The sequence below is a fragment of the Eutrigla gurnardus genome (assembly GCF_963514095.1).
Source record: "Eutrigla gurnardus genome assembly, chromosome: 6".
NCBI classification, from domain to species: Eukaryota; Metazoa; Chordata; class Actinopteri; order Perciformes; family Triglidae; genus Eutrigla; species Eutrigla gurnardus.
Genome location: NC_139920.1, coordinates 9,290,155 through 9,307,077, shown reverse-complemented (window position 1 = coordinate 9,307,077; position 16,923 = coordinate 9,290,155). Strand labels below are relative to the sequence as shown.

Sequence of the window (16,923 nt, the reverse complement as noted above, 5' to 3'; positions counted from 1 at the left end):
CTCTTAGCCTTTGTCAAATCAAATCCAAATTCCGTACATATTTTACTGTCCATATCATTTGTATTTGTTTGTGTTCCTAGTATTCATTAATGTCTGTAAAAGTTGATTGGAGGAAGCCTCAATGATTTCCTGTTGTTTTTTCTTCTTTTCTTTTCTTTATCATAAACATATCCTCCAGTTTAAGTTAGTTTTTCTTTTATTTATTTATCTGATCTCATTCATATTTATACTGCAGAAATCATGTGGTATGATATAACCACTGCTTATTATCACAGCATGGACGTTTTCTGACATTGATTGATTTTCACTAGTAATAACTGCTATGGTTGAGGAATGCCTTAACCTAAAATATAGTTGTGTGTTAATCTTAATGAATCATTGGTAGCTTCTCTTTACTTTTGACCCCATTTTTAGGGAGTGAATCATTAAATCCACATTTCTACATTCAATGGTTACCTCTCTAAATAGTTTTCATCCACATGCTCTCAGTTATACAGCTTATATTATCTGTTAATGACACAACCACAGTTTATACTTTTGTTCCAAAAAAATAAAAAAGCTCTGTTTAAAGTTTCCAATGCTCATATATATTCACATTCTTTTAGCATTATTAAGGTTCATAAATCATAGATAGTTTTGCTTTACTGTTTCCAACTAAGGGTTTGTAGTTTGATAAATGTTTTCATTGTTTATACCCTGCTTATAAATGCTAAATATGGGATTAAAACAAAGTGTTACCAACATGGTTTGGTGTCTAAAAGTGTGTCACGTGGCTGTGATTGTGGATCCCTACAAGGCTTGCAAACCACATAATTCCTTCAAGGGTATAATTTCTTCTTTTTTTTTTTTTTTTCCATTTCTTATTTATATGATGCCAAAAATATGCTCCCAGGGCTATCATTTTTCTGTGGCTGTTTGCAAAACCGGAGAGCTAAGAGGATTTATCTTCTTGACCCATCACACAAAGACAATGAGCTGCAGAATAGTGGTGTCCAACTGGGAGGACTGAGGGTGGGCACACCCACCCATCCTCAGGCCTCCTTCTAAAGACAGAATCATGTTACAGGGAGAGACCCATTACTCTTGTCTGGATCAACTCTCACTGCCTTTCTCTGTGTGTTGGTTGCAGGGATTACTGTATGTCACTGTGATATCTCTGGCTTGTTTTGACCAGCTCGGGCCTCGGGTTTCTGACAGAACACAGCGTCCCATATCTGCAGTGGCGGTAACGGGACAAGGCAGCTTGCCCCTGTCTCCAGTACACACTCCCGGTTTGCATGGAGACTTAGCAATAAAACGGTGTTGCAGAACTTTAGGAGTTGTTTGCCCCGGGGCTAGGGCTAATGGTTTACTCACTCCCCGACAGGCCCTCAGGCTTCAGGTACTCTCAGATTGTCAAGCTGCTCTCATTAACTCCTATAACTCCCAGAGAGGTAAACGTCAGACAGTCACTTACTGGAGGCCTTACGCGTGGAAGTGCAATCGACTGACACACATTTAGAGGCAAAAGTACACAGACGGATTATTGTGGTTTTTTTTAAAGTTAGAAACAAATTAAATAGGGCTTCAAAAGGACATTTTGGAGCATTGCCTTTTATAATATGCAGTTGTTGGTCATGAATTTGATTTGTGTTTTAAAGAAGAAATGCTTTAGATCCTTTATTTAAAGTTGAGCTGAAATGAAAAGGTCATATCGTGCACTTATTTATATATCTATCATATTTATTTACTCTTATAACATTATCCAATGTTGAATTCTTCCTATAAAACAAAACATGACCCATGTTTATTTCAGCTAGTACCAACCAATTTCTAACAATCTGCAACTTCGGCCTCGCACAGAACCAGAGAAGGTTGTGAGTGTTTTTTAACCATCAAATCAAATTTATGTTACGATACCTGTCTGTCTTATTTCACTCAGAAATACGTCACCGGACGGAAGATAGATACTTTCAGCTCCACTCTAAAAGCAGCTGTACAACAGTGTGCTATATCACAATAACTATAGTTATTATTGGTGCGTTATAGTTGGTTAATTATATGGGGATGTGATTCAAACTGCTTTATACTAATGGATAGTTTAATCCGTAATAATGTATCGATTTTCTAAACTGATCGTTTTGCAGTAAAATCTTGCTCTTCCAATAAACATATTGGAGTAAAATGTACAATTTCCCTCTGAATTGTCATGGAGTACCTTAAACATATCCTTAAGAAAAATAAAATAGCTGCAGCAGGTACTGTGACATCAAGTTGGATTCCAAATCTGTCAAAATTTGTTTCCATCAGCTTCTTTTTCTATTTAAAAAATATATTATAAATTATATAAATTAATATGCCAACTTTCCAGCCAAGCATAAACGTTTTTTGTTCAGCCTTATGTATGCATTTGGCATTTTGAATCAATGCACAGAAAACAGAGAGCTGGAAACATGTTCAATACTAACATACATTTTTTTTTAGTTTCATCCCTCATGTTAAACATATCACAAGGCAGATTGTGTAAGACTAGAGACACATATTTTGTGAATGTTCACATGTATGACAGCGTTAATGAAGTTTGCTCTATGTTCCTGGCACGTTATTTTTTCAGCCATGCAGCCCTCGGCGGTGCTCACTGACACACGTACTTAAAAAGACTTCATGTATTGGCTTCTCTCACAGTCACCTGGTCCACTGTTCCTCCTTTAATCTTGATTAAATATGGCAATCTCTTTGTTTGACAATGTCTGAGCCGCTGGACCGCCGTCGCTTAGTAGATCGTATACGTAGACCTAAAGAACCGTGGAGTAAATTATAGACTGCTAAACCAACATGTTTTCATAAGACGTGGTCTCAGATAGAAGCCGTCACTTTGTTCATCTAATCCGCCATTTACTCACCTTACAGCAAACTCACATCATATACACACAGAAGGGTTCCTAGTTTCTTCTCCATGAACAATGTATCAAAAAGTCTTTGTTCTGATCTCAGGCATGTATTTATATTTGTATGATTAGTGATTAGTGAACTTTTAAAGGACTTCTCCATTCCGTGTTTATAGGGCCTACATTTCTAAAAACTGATAGACGAATAGGAATCCTAAAACATTTTTTCATAGCGTAGGTGTATAATAACAATGTAACAAATAATTGTTGGTATAATGCAACTGCTTGTTAAAAAGTGAAAGCCATCCATTGCTCCATTAGCTGTCTGGGTGAAAACACCACACAGCTGCTGCACCAGAATTTCACAACCGCTGTCACCCAGTGTCCAAGACTTTTCTGGAAATAACACAGTTGTCACAACGTTTTAATAAGACTCAACGTTATTGTACCTATACAACACATTTTTCTCTCCCCTCTTCTTCTCTTTGCCCCGTACTTGTGCTTGTTGAGGTTGAAAAAGATTAGGGGAAAATAGTGCATCATAAACTGGCTGCAGGCCTCGGGGCAACAGTGTCTGCTCTAAAGCTGGATAATCTCATATCAGTGTGGCGTGTTCATTTAGCTTAAAAGATAGGACCGTTTTAGAAGCACCTCCTTAGGTTATTATGAAGCTTTTCATACTCAAGATGATAACTCATTCTGGCACCTGTGTAATTTACTAATGACACATGATTTTTGCCTGCACTGACTGCGAGCCGGGGAGGAATTACAGTGCAGCGCAGAGCCTCTGCAGATATGCCAGCCACTGACACTGAGGCAGAACCTGGTTGGATTGTGTTTTAACTTCTTTAATTAGGTGTGTTTACTCTGTATTTTATTTGCAGAGATCATGGATGAGCCTGGGGAAAGGTAGATTTAATTAAGGGACATTGATGAAAGCACACAGCTCAAACAATCTCCAAAGTGTTTCCTCTGATATTGCTGCAAAATATCCTGATGACAGGTGGTGCTGGGGAGGAGTTGACACGGCTGTGAAAGCGAACAATTTGGATTCATTCTCACCATGTGTAGGTGGGAAAGTGTTTGAGGTCCTGTGTTATATATCACTGAACTCAATTGAACTGCTAAATAAAATCCATTTAGATACACAGACTTATGCAGGAGAGTGTGATTTTCTGAGTGGAAACATGAAAGAAAAAAAAAAAGATGTGATTGCACATAAAGGAATTGTGATGGTCCATAAGATAGTGGAAATGTACGAGCAGCTTTGCAATTAGCAAATGCAGGCCTGCCACATTGTCAAATGCCCTCACGCTCTGTTTCTGCGATAATTGTCACAGCCTCTCTCTTTTATTACAATCTGTCACAGAGTCAACCATATTCATTATGAATTCTTATCTGCTTGTGCTTTAACATTTGCCAGATGGCATGTCGGTATCAAAAGCTAATAATGATGTAGTAAGGAAATTAAGACTTTATCAAAAGCTACTTAATGCCGGAAAAAAGGAAAATCAAAATACATTGATGCATCAGTTGATCCTTGATGATCCCATCTGTGAAATTGTAAAAGGTGAATCATCCTATCTTATAGCTACAGAATATGCAAATTGGAGAGCAGAGCTGAAATGTGATTGGGTTTAGCTTAACTAATCTCCTTTGGTCACAATTTAAGGTTGATGTAGAGAGAAATCCCATTTTCTAGATTGAATCTAGTTTTCTAAACCACAGTTCAGGATTCATTGGTAGAATTAAGTGATAATGTAGAGTCCATAAAATATGTAAAGTAAGATGTCAGGACATGGACGGCTACTTAAACTCCAAGGAGCTCTCAGACATGTTATACACTGTTATACACCTGCCAATTCCCAAGAAAGGGATTTACCTTTGCCACAAGCTGCAGATGCACCTGTCTAATTAATGCACAGCACATCTAAGTCTCCATATACCAGCTGCAGCTGTATATCGGCCAACACATGGTGTGATTTCAATGGAAAGAGGAGACAATTTAATTTAACTAATAACATTTTTGTCAAGATTGGTCATTAAGATTCCTGATTAGGAATTAAGAAAAACTTAGCCACGTCCAAAGAGCAGCAAAGTGAAAGCAACTGAAAACAAATAAACAACAACACGTCAAGAATTGAAGAAGTGGGGCTGTCGCTAAACACAGCGGTGCCTTGAGCTGAGTACTCATGCTAACGTGTTCACAATGGCGATGCTAGCATGTTCAGCAGGTTTAATGTTCACCATCTTAGCTTTGTTTGTTAGTATCTTAATATTTGCTAAATTGTACTTAACACAAAGTACAGATGAGGCTGATGAGTGTCATTATTTCTACAGGCATTTTCATAGTTATTACTATTTTTCCGATTGGAACCATGAATGTCTGCACCGAATTTCAGGACAATCCATCCCATACTTGATAAATTACATAAAGTCAACCACATGGTGGCGCTAGAGGAAGCACCAGCATCACCAAGGTTGAGTTTCATTGTCTGGCAAGCATGAATACAATTTGGTGAGTATTTCCCCTTCTGATGGCACGTCAGTCGTTAGAGTGTATCCTCTAGGGATCATGAATGTCTGTACAGAATGTGACGGCAATCCATCTGGTAGTTGTTGAGCTATTCAATCTGGACTGAAGCGGTGGACCCACCCGCTGACATACTGGTATTGCCATTCCTACAGCCTTTTACTGTTGCTAAACAGAAGAGAAAGAACGTCAGTATGACACAAAGTTGCTGTTGTAATAATAGAATTAGTGCTGTGGAAATGCACTTTTTATTGAATTTATTTACCACACGTAAACATGGAGGAAGTTTGCATTGAAAGCAAACAAATTAAAATGGAAGCGGGTTTCTTTCTAATATATGATATAACAAAACAGGAAATTAGAAATAATGGCCTCTCTTATATAAGCTTGTTTCAAGGCTTTCATACTTCTGCGATTCCACCATTAATCTTATCTAAAATGTAAGTAAAGCCTGTTATTAATATGTCGTTCCTCTTGAGAAGTAGGCCCAGGACAGAGGGAGAATTTCAGCAATGCGCAATAAATAGCTGAGAAAATGAGGCTCATGGGAACAAGAGGAATGGCCCTAGATTTTCCTCCCTCAGTGACATTTTGAATAGTTCAGGAGTTATGCGCAAAAGTTGTGGAAGATAATGTCTGGTGACATACACTTGTTGTCACATTTTTCATCCGCTGCTATCCAAGTCCAATTGCATTCTGATCACACCTCTTCAGGCAGATAACTATTTCCTCAGGATTAATGTCCCAGTTTCTGCATCCTCCAACACATCACAGTTAATGACCTTGATTTAAATCACAAGAATGTATGTAGGAACTCATATTACTTCCAAACAAGAAAATAGATCAGCCTTTAGGTGTTGTTTTTGTCTGGCCTGGTGCTGTGCAACTTTTGGCCTGCAGCTATCAGGGAGATAGGCAATCGCCTCTACTCTTGGTTTGATTGATTCAATGCAGGTTTACCAAGCTGTTACACCTCGCTCATGCATATGCTGTTTCTCATTTCTGCTTCTTCTGTTGTAGTTTTTAAAGTCAGACACGTTCTGCATTTGCTGTTTGATTGTACAAGCTTAAAGAGTTTGACACACTGAATAATCGTGTAGGTTATGCGGCTTTCCAAAAGTCAAAGGTATGATAAGCTCAGACGATGAATTAGTGCTACTTTAAAGCTTGCCACATGTTGTCAACATTTCCAATAATTCCCCAAATCTAGGCTAAGCTGATGACAACATCACAAAAATGACAAAAGTCAAGTAGAAGCAAGGCAAACTGCTTATAGGTCTATAAATGATTTTTGCCTCACAGAGGCTGGATTCTGAAATATGTGATTATATGTAACGTCCCCATCGCTCACACGCCCCCCGGAGCACCAACACACACTCTCTCAACACACTCTCTCTGTGTCAGTTTTCATTTCACACACCTGAAACACACAACCACAAAGTGGCCATTAAATGACTCTGCAGTTATTTCAAGCCTAAATTATTTTACACACTGGGTGTGACGAATAAACAACACGTAAAATACAAAATGCTTGTCACCTGCAAATATTTTGCATTAAAACTATTCATACTGGCAGCGATGCAAATTTGCGAGTTTGAATAGATTAGCACCTAATCAGAGGAATAACTACCGGGATCCTGTTGACCCAGAGCAGCGTTCATCTGACCTAACCTGTTACTGTTAGCTGAGTTACTGTTAGCTATTTTAGAGTGAGGTTTACCTCTGGTAAGCAGAACACAGTATATGTAGGGCTTTTTATTGTGAAAAGTAAGAACAAAAGGAGTGGATCTGGTCTGTGCTGCCTTTGTCAAGGTTGAAAGAAGGAATAAAGTTTGCTGTCTTGGCCTCCATGTTGTTAAAAATATAGTGTTGGAGGATTGGTTAATGCCTTGATTCGCAGTGCAGAGAAAAGTTTCCAAAAAATGGCATCGCCAAATCTCCGCGTAATATTCTCATTCCTGTGTGAAAGTAGGCTACGCCTGAAGAAAACAGTTCGGAAAAATATACATTAAAATCACTCTTATTCATCAGGGCTCCAGACTAACTTTTTCATTTAGGTGCACCAGCACATATTATACTTTTTCTTTACAGTTCCTGAATACACTGGTCATGTAATAAACAGGAATATATTTTTTAATAAATGTTTTTTCTTAATATAAATCTCAAGAAGAATAATACATCTCAATTGTTTAAAAATAAACTTAGAAAGCTATTCTTCGGCGATATTATAAGCAGTGTTAAATGTTATTATCATATCTGACTCACTGTGTTGGGTTGTGGCTGCCTGACGCTCAGATGCTGTGTGTGTGTGTGGCGGGGGGGGGGAGCTCAGCCAAGAAGAGACCGGGGTCAGAGCCAATCAGAGACGACGGCCCGCCCCTACTCTGCCTCTGATTGGCTCAGACTGTGGTGATTCTTCTTCTTCTTCTCTATATGACGAACGCACCTAAGTGCAAGCCCTCTCAGAACCCATAGAGATTGCATTGAAAGCTCTGATAGTTGAATTGGTAAGAAAAAAAATCCCTCCTTTTCCCCGTTGGTAGTGCGTCACCCAAATCACCCCAATACACAAACCGCCCTTGAAGTAAAGGACAATCAGTGGGAGCGATTATCTTTTATTCTATAGGTAGTAAATTACAGTAAGGTAATACAATCTGTGTCTCATTCATTTCATATTAACATCCTAACAATGACTGTCCCCCATTGAGGCTGAAGATGAAAATACCGTACAGAATAACACCGCCCTCTTACCTTCATGTGTGTCGCTCTGTAGTTCACGTTAGCATCTGTGTGTTGGTTCTACTAACAAGGGGCTGTACTGTCCGTGTACACAGATTAAAGAAGTTGCCAGTGCAAACCTGAGTACCAGGGGTCTGATTGGGGGAGTGCCACGACTCCCTGCCGGATCAGCTGTTGCTGCTGTTACACAGGTTTGAGCCAGCGCCAGCTCGATGCAACTTCCGGCTCTAGGGTTTGAGCCGCTAAATGCAACTGCTACAGCTAACCGCTAATTGAAGGTCCGTCTCGCCCACCCACCTCCAAGCGAGGGAGGTTGTTCTGGAAATACGAGTCCCTTTCTTGTTTTTGGGTTTCATCCAATAACCAGTATTATTACGCACACAGACCATGGATGTGTTCTTGACAAGCCGTCGGAGCAGCTCTACTTCTGCGGAGGGCAGACTCCGTATTAACCTCTCAAGGTGAATGCGGTATTTCAAGACAGGAGGGCTGAGGCTAGCTGATCGGCTAGCTGATTAGCATGCTCATTTAAATAGGTATCTCTGCAACACAACACCTAGACATCTTTGACATAATGTCACAGTTCATCGACACTTCTTCACATTCTTTTGATAATATTCATTTCCAGTCCCACACATTGCACCTTTATGTACGTCAATGCAACATTGCTGTTGTATAAGTACATTTGATTGAATGCTGCCATGAGTGGGGTCGCAAGCAGTAGCAAAGTATTTTGACAGTGCAGATAGAGAGACCATCCAAAACGGAGGAGGCTTATGGCTTTTATTTCACATCCACTGCCAGAGTAAAAGAGAAGAGAGCGATACAACTGTCTCTTGAATATATTAGCAACCTAACTAGCTCAGAAAGCTGTGTGGATGTTATCCTGTAAACAAGTTCTCGCCCACAAATCTCGGGTTACCAGCTGTGAGTGACGGCGCTAGCTTCCTCTCAGCTAGCTACTATATTAGCACCAACATGGCCATTATGCAACTGCTATTTCCATTTAGGGGACTTGGTACTATTCAGTACGGCAAAGTACCTCCAGTGCCCCCAGTCAAGCTCCCCCAGTGAAAAGTGTCATCTAGTTTTCCATTGATCACGTTTTTAGCAACCCAATAAACTGAGGAGATAATGGTCACATCTGTTGGATCCCCATTACAGACACATGCTGTCTGTGAACTCAGTGCACTGCTGCTAATGCAAACATATACCAGTCATCACATATGTGGGATTAGTTCCCATCCATAGAGTTTTCATGGTGCTCCCTTCATCAGTGTATCTTAATGTATATAATTCCCATCATTTAATTGTGTCAAAGTGTTTTATGGTATAGCAGTTTTGTTTACAATTGTCTTTTACATTGCACATACTTTACTTTTAAAAATGGTGCAAAGCACATATTGTATATATTTTTTCCACATTATAATTATAAGTTGCTTTCACTTTAACACTGTTGTTGTTATTGTTTACATGTAGTTCTTTTAAATGAATGGTTTTGTAATAGACAAGGGAACCGCCCAATAACATTTCAGGCTTGGGATGTTTTTGTACTTTAAGCCCTGTGCGGCAGGTTGAGTGACGCATGTGTGACAAAGCTGGACACATGCCTGCACAGAATCAATAGACAACAGATTTAATCATAATGAGAACACGTATGACATTTATTTCCATGAGACGAATGACTAACTATCATGAGTCACTTGTGACGTAGCTAGGGCTCTAAATGTGTTGTTATTATGATACAGTATAAAGCGTCCAGCCTGTTGGATATAGAAGAGTTACCACTACACAAGTCCATGTCAGGAGACAATTTGTCGTTTTAAAATTGTTCTTCATTATAGTGATCTTTTTTAGAGTTTGTTTCATAGATAATGTTTTTTTTCTATTAAGCTCTCAAAGCTGTGAACAAACAGCAACATCTGGATTTGATCTCATATGCCTGAGGAGTCTGACTAATCACCAGAGTAACCCAAGTAAACTGTTGCAGATGTGGATAATTGGACTGGCTCTCCAAATAACTTCATTTAAATTTACGCTTGTCAATATGAAGGGTGATAGGTGATTGGCTTATCTCATTTCCCTGCTTGTCCTCAGTGAACAGGATCGGCCACAGTCTGTAAAGAGATATGACATTAGAGACGTGTCAAATGGCATGACTGTAGTTCAAAGTCCCGAGTTCATGTTCTCATTTAATTTAACACACTTTAAAACTGCGTCTGTGTTGTAAGTAGAAACTATGTGCTGAAACATGCAGGATATTTTGAAAGACGGTGGAGCTTGGACTTTGAAATGCAAGCTGCAAAGCATCCTCATTAATTGCGTAAAATAGGTTTCTTTCCAAAGAAGTGACAGAAATGGTGTAATGCTGGGCTTCATGGGTAGATATGCAGGCTAATTGGCTCTTTAAAAGAAGGTTAAGGCATTTTAAAGGCCTCAAATTGGTCTTTTCTCCTTCAGAGCAAGTTTAGAGTGCCAAAAATAATTAGGGCAGTGCTGATTGTTATGGACCCCATATCACACTAAGGCAAAACAGACAGCAGGGAGGATGCCAAGGGAAGCTTTATGAGTCTCATTTGAGGTAAACTGAACTGACGCTCATTATAAACTGTATGGGTTGTGTGAGGGATAGACAGCAGTACAGATTACATAACTATCTAGAGCCTTTAAAAGTGCCATTTGCAGTTTGTATAGTCATTATTAGTGGAATTACACTTCTGTAAACACTTATTATTTTATGCTTGATGATGTCTTGCCATGAGGAGGCATGAATCAATAGTCAAGAGACCGCCCTCGCCCAAAAGCTCACACCATTGTTTATGTGTTCATAGCTTATAGCAGCAGCAGTAATTTATTTATTTGTTGTTTGTTTATTGTTTTGGGGCAACTTTGGAGTAGTGAAATGAGCTGTAATCACAGACATGTCCGCTGATAAAGATGCTGTGGCCAACATGTTTGCATATATTTACACATTCAATAGAGATGGTGCAACATTAGGATTGATTTTTGATTCTTGTTGTCTCGCAACAAATGTGATGTTTACTCTCCTTTTAGCTCTGCTTTGGTCTCCACCACTTCATGAGGAAAATATCTGCCTTTCACCAACTAGCTGCTGGTGGGTTTTTTTAATTTACCAGCCAGAAAAAGAAAACAATGAACTGAAAGTAGGAATGGGCGATATTTTACCGTTTGCGATATACCGTCAAAAAATTTCCACACGGTAAGAATTTGTCATCTCGCGGTAATAACGATAAATTCCGGTTGATGACTTTTTCCCCCCAACTTTATTGTATTCAGATTTACTCTCGTTTGATGACGTTGTATGCGACCACGCACTCGCAGCCCAACTCACGTGACAGGCACCTGCCTCCTGCCTGTAGACCTGATCTCTCGGCTCACGTGAAGAACAATAACAAACATGGCGGAAGGCGGAGCTGCGAGCGAGGTGCTCGTTGCTAAACGAGGCTCCAGCTCGATTATCTGGAACTGGTTTGGTTATTATAAGTCTGACATGGAGCAAAACACTGTTATAGAGTTTGTAAAAAAACGGTGATTGCAAAGGGTAGTAACACCACCAATTTGTTCCACCACCTCAAACACCAGCACAAACCAGAATATGACGAGAGACAGAAAATGCGCACAGATGCAGCAAAAGCGACAGCGTCAACTTCACTTTTTTATCGTCACTTTTATCGTTACCGGGATAAATGCCAGAAATTATCGTGATACATTTTTTAGTCCATATCGCCCATCCCTAACTGAAAGACATCAAAACTTTCAGTAGAGCTGAAGGGAACGGGCAAACCCTTTAACATTACACAAAGTTATTTGTTACATTTTTAATATAAATGATCATATGTGCAATGAAACAGTTATAGCACTGATCATGTTTTCCTAAGGTGATCAAATGCTTTATCCCTACCATGACTACAACCTTTTCCTCACCTTGTATTGAGTACCAACATTTGTGTAAGTCAACAAAATGTAAACCAGTGTTGTGAGAACAGTACTCATATGGTTGTTCTTTAATGATGTATCCTATCAGTCTTTTTGGAAGAAAATTACCGATAGCCAGATTTGTTATGAAATGTGAATTGTTAAAATTGAGGATAATTCCCTTTCCTGCTTAAGTCATCTTTGTTTTTGTGTTAGATGTTGACTGGAAACACAGATACATTTATGTGAATGTACAATATTTTATTATACAGCACTTTTGTATAAAAGCTCTTAATGTGGGTTAAATATCTGGCTTTTCAGCTGATCAGAGCTCTACTTTGTTCACCAGTGAGTTACTACCATTGCCTCCCATTTGGTGTTAGGCACAAAGCTTTTTCCGTTTAAAAGAAACGTTCTGCTGTTGATGAAAACAAGTTTGATGAGAGCACAGACTGAACTAAAACCATAAAGATGTGGGCCATAAAACCAAAATAATGAGCTTAAAAAAACTGAAAGGCCGTACAACTGAGAAAAACTGCAAAGTTGGGTGATAGTACTCTGCGGCTTTGTCAATATATGCAACCACTTTCACATTGCATGTAGTTATTTGATCCGTTGTTAAAGTCAAAATTGGTGCAGCTTTAAAGCCTGGATTTGTTTTAACACAGCCTGGATATCGTTTAACAGGACATTTTAAAGTCACCGCAAAGACACAAATAACAAAGCTAAATTAGCTGTTAAGTAAAAGGCTTATCTAATTTTCCCAAATCACTTTTTTTGATTATAAATTTTAAATCGTATTTTTTTCAAAACAAAAGTGGTTCAAATATTCTCGACTTGATTTAAACCTACGTGGCAGATTTGTGGACCTAAACTTTTGCAGCTGCAAGTCTCGTCTCTGTTCTATGGCAGTGACAAAGATCAAACATTAATCGTCAGATACCCCTCTGAGCGCTCATTTCGCTATTGCAGCTGTTTGGGGACCTCCACATTGTGAGGCTCCACAACGCTGACGGGGAAACATGGTGAGCAGTCGGATGTCCTAGTAGCCTCATTCTCCCTGCCAGCAGACCATGTCCCAACTGTTGTCAATTTATCAATGTATCGTGCACTAGTGGGCACAGTTTGAGCCACCATTAGGACAGGTGCCTCCATCCATCATGGCCGAGTCACTTATTCCACCTTGTCAGGGGAAACTAAATGGAGCTTTTGAAGAAATGTAAACAACTCTCAGTGGACAATCAGAGGAAGCATCTCAACACTCCAACTGGAGAGCTGAGTACAGAGAGAGTTCAGCCTCCCATTAACATCCAGGGCTTCCTGTACTCGTGCTGATGTTTTCACATATGTTCATTGATTGTACAGACACACTGATTTGCAGCATCTGATGTAATTATCCTTTTGTCTTGATTACCCAGAAAAAGTACTGTGCGCCGCAAAAATGTTGCATCCCCTGCAATTAAGAAGCAACAAATCTTTGCTGATTTTCAGTTCTTCATTTTTTTCCCTGTCCGTTTTTTTCCTCCTCAAAACGGCCAAATGTCTCATTTTCCAAGATACTTACAGCAGCATCTATTATTTATTAGTGAGGATTAATAGTATAAGAATAACAAAATATTGGTTGCTTGTATTCACTATCCAGCCTAATCTAATTCATGTTTGAAAATGTGTTTAGCTGGAGCTTGTTTAAGAGAGTTTCATCTTGACAATTATAATCATATGAGGAGTGCTCTTACCCCCTAGGCTTGCACTTCATTCATTTTCGTTATGCTGCAGCACAATACAGCCAGAGGTGAAGGGAACTGGGTTTTAATTAAAAGACACAAAGAAATTAGAATTTGGGGGATGCACAGAGCTGTTAATCAATCCCCACCCATCAGCCAGGATGATGATGGCACAACAATAGTCAACAGAACAAATCGAATAGAGAGCAGACGGATTGATGTGGAATAAATGTTTGCAGTTATGATGAAAGCTTTAAAGTCTGCAAATTCAGAACTCATTTCTATAACACTGAGTTTCAATGTAGAAACCTGTGGAGCTCATCATTTGCATCCATCAACTTGCATTCTATGCTGTGCTAGGTTGAATGTACAGTCAAGGTAACAGTGAATGAAGACCTAAACGCAGGGTTCAAATTACACAGTAGCTTTCGGGGAGCCCGAGGCCAATCTTAATGTCCCCCCTAGAGCCTTAAACCCTGAGCCCTCAGGGACCTAATGGACGTCACCAGGTAAATGGTTGAGAGTCTGTGAGGGTCTGAAATGACAAACACAAATAGGACAGCAATTGGCATGTCACTTTACTTTGATGACGCAAAACATGTTATCTAAAAGTGTTGGTTTTAATAACCACAGTGAAATAAAACAGCTGTCTTTCAGCTCCCTCTCTCTCTGTCGCTCTGCCACTCTCCCTTCACTTTCCTCACGTTTTATCTTTGTCTGTCGATTGCAACAACAAAAATGGTAAACTGATTTAGGGCCGAAAGTTGTGTTTCCAACCACAAAAAGCCAGTACGTTATGAAACCGAACAAAGTGATCTCCACTCAGGCCAACCCTTAAATCGAGAATACGCCGCCACGCATGGAATAAATACATAATTGTGTTAATTAGTAGAGACAGATGTTTGGGAATGAAATGGAATTAGCGAATAAACACAATATTTACATATTTATACTATTATTTTTTTATTTTGGGAACCTTTAAGTACGGAAAATAAAATAAAAAAGTGGACCATTTTCAGAGCTCCCCCTAAATGTCTCATGGGAGGCTTTCAGGGGAACTCGTTTTCCCTCCCCCTCACTCCACACCCCCACCAGTCTTGTCAACCAGTGATATGAATCTGATTTGCTAGCCAGGAAGTCTGTCCCCATTATGGCCTTTTATGGTGAGACACAAAAATCATTACGGTGTCTGACGCCAGCGAGTAAAAGGCAGAGAGAAGTTAAAACTCCAATTCCTCAGCCTACCTTGGCTTTTGCAGCTAGCTTTGACTCAGATTGGCCTCTCTGCCCCGTGAACCTTTCAGATCATCCTGTCATCATAACTCCCAGGAATCTGTCAAGCATCCAACATCTAAATGTCTCCAAAGACAGCAACAGCAGATTAATAATCCCTCACCACGGATGAGTTGTCGACACCATATAAAAAAGACTTTTCAATGGTTATTAAAATACTAACAACTACAGCGGACTGCATATGATCCACACTCACTACGAGAAAGACACAGAGGGAGAAAATATCACACTTTTAATCCAGACATATTTCACCTCATTCTGATATATTGTTATGAAGTGAATTCAATTCAACACGAAAGTAATTATGTCTATTATATTCAAACAAAATGTTGTAAACCTTTGGCGGGGCTAATCACTTATTCTTTTATTCTCAGCAAAGACTCCAGTTGGCTGTTTCTTTCCTTTCATATTTTGTATGCTTATTATCTAATTTTCTTTTGAAGGCCTTGATTATTCCCAGTCTGAAAATGAACAATAATTGCTGCCCTAGTGCTTGCAAAGTCTGTGGAACAGAGGAATAAATGAGCAGTCTTTTCAATGGTCAATCAACAAAGAAGTACATTAATAATTATCTTACATTACGATTTCTTTTTTGCGCAAGAAACATGGGTCTGGAAGAATTAAAATGTCTTTTACCCTCCCAATTATGCGGGAGATTTGTATGGTTACCCTGAAACATAATATGAACAACAAGGATAAAATAGAATTTACAAAGAGAAGAGTGCTTTGATCACATACTGTATGCCTTGAGGAGTCTTGCCTGAGACTCTTTGATGTGAATCAGTGCATGAAACACAGGTCCAATTGGCCCGGGGTGACCCTCGGATTTGCACTCTTTAATCATGTGTTCCATGTCAGGTGTATTAAAAAATGCTCCCTTGTGGTTCATAATTGTTTTACCATTATAAGGCAAATTTCCTGACAGAAGTGTGTGAAACAATTTGCCACCCTTTAGTTATGGCACACAACACTGCTGCTTGCTGTGTGAGGTATTACAAAGGACAGAGACAGCATGGAGGGAAAAGCCCAAACAGTTGTTGTCTTAATTCCTTCATAAACACTGGGATTGCAGCAACTAATTACTATCAGATGGATCGAACGGAAAGGTCAGTCGCAACCTTTTTTTAGCCACGCTCCCAACATAGCTCTGGGGATTTGGATTGTTTGGTCTGTCCACAGGAAAATATCTCAACAACATGAATGCATTTGATGGATTTCTATCTCCATCTTGCGCTGCTTGTCCGAAGTATTTGATGAGAAGGCACTGCAAAAACGAATTATTATTCTCACTATCCTCATGTATTTTGAGTTGACTAACTTAGTTTAGTGACTGTTAACTCTGACTTCTCAGGGTGGCGGGGAGGCAGGAGCCAATCCCAGCTGACAGCGAGGGAAGGGTACACCACGGACATGTCGCCTGGCCATCACACGACTGATACATGACCACAACGACAGATGACCATTCACGCTCACAATCGCACCTACCAATTTAGAGTTATCAAATGACCTAACCTGCATGTCTTTGGACAGTTGGAGGAACCAGGGAAAACACATATTGGGGAGAACATGCAACTCCACACAGGAGAAGGACATAGGAGGAGGTGCAGCTGACCTTAGTCTGATGAAGCCTTTAAGCCTTTTTAAGTACCTCATTGCTGAGAAAGTCAACCAGTCCAACCCACGGACTGGATACAGTGTTGGAGGTGGTGCCCGATTCATTCATATGAAAGTTGCTCAGTGGTGCATGAAGAAAAAACAAAATAAAACTTCAGAGTATAAAATGACCTGGGTCTTCTTAACCCCGCCTCCCAGCCTTCGGTCCAGCCTCGGC

General features: G+C 39.6%; 1 protein-coding gene across 1 annotated transcript in view; it reads left to right on the top strand.

The window, feature by feature from the left end:
• LOC311014498 (uncharacterized protein) overlaps window positions 1-16,923 on the top strand; it is a 68,097-nt gene that overhangs the window by 26,689 nt on the left and 24,485 nt on the right. The gene's annotated exons all lie outside the window — the stretch shown is intronic.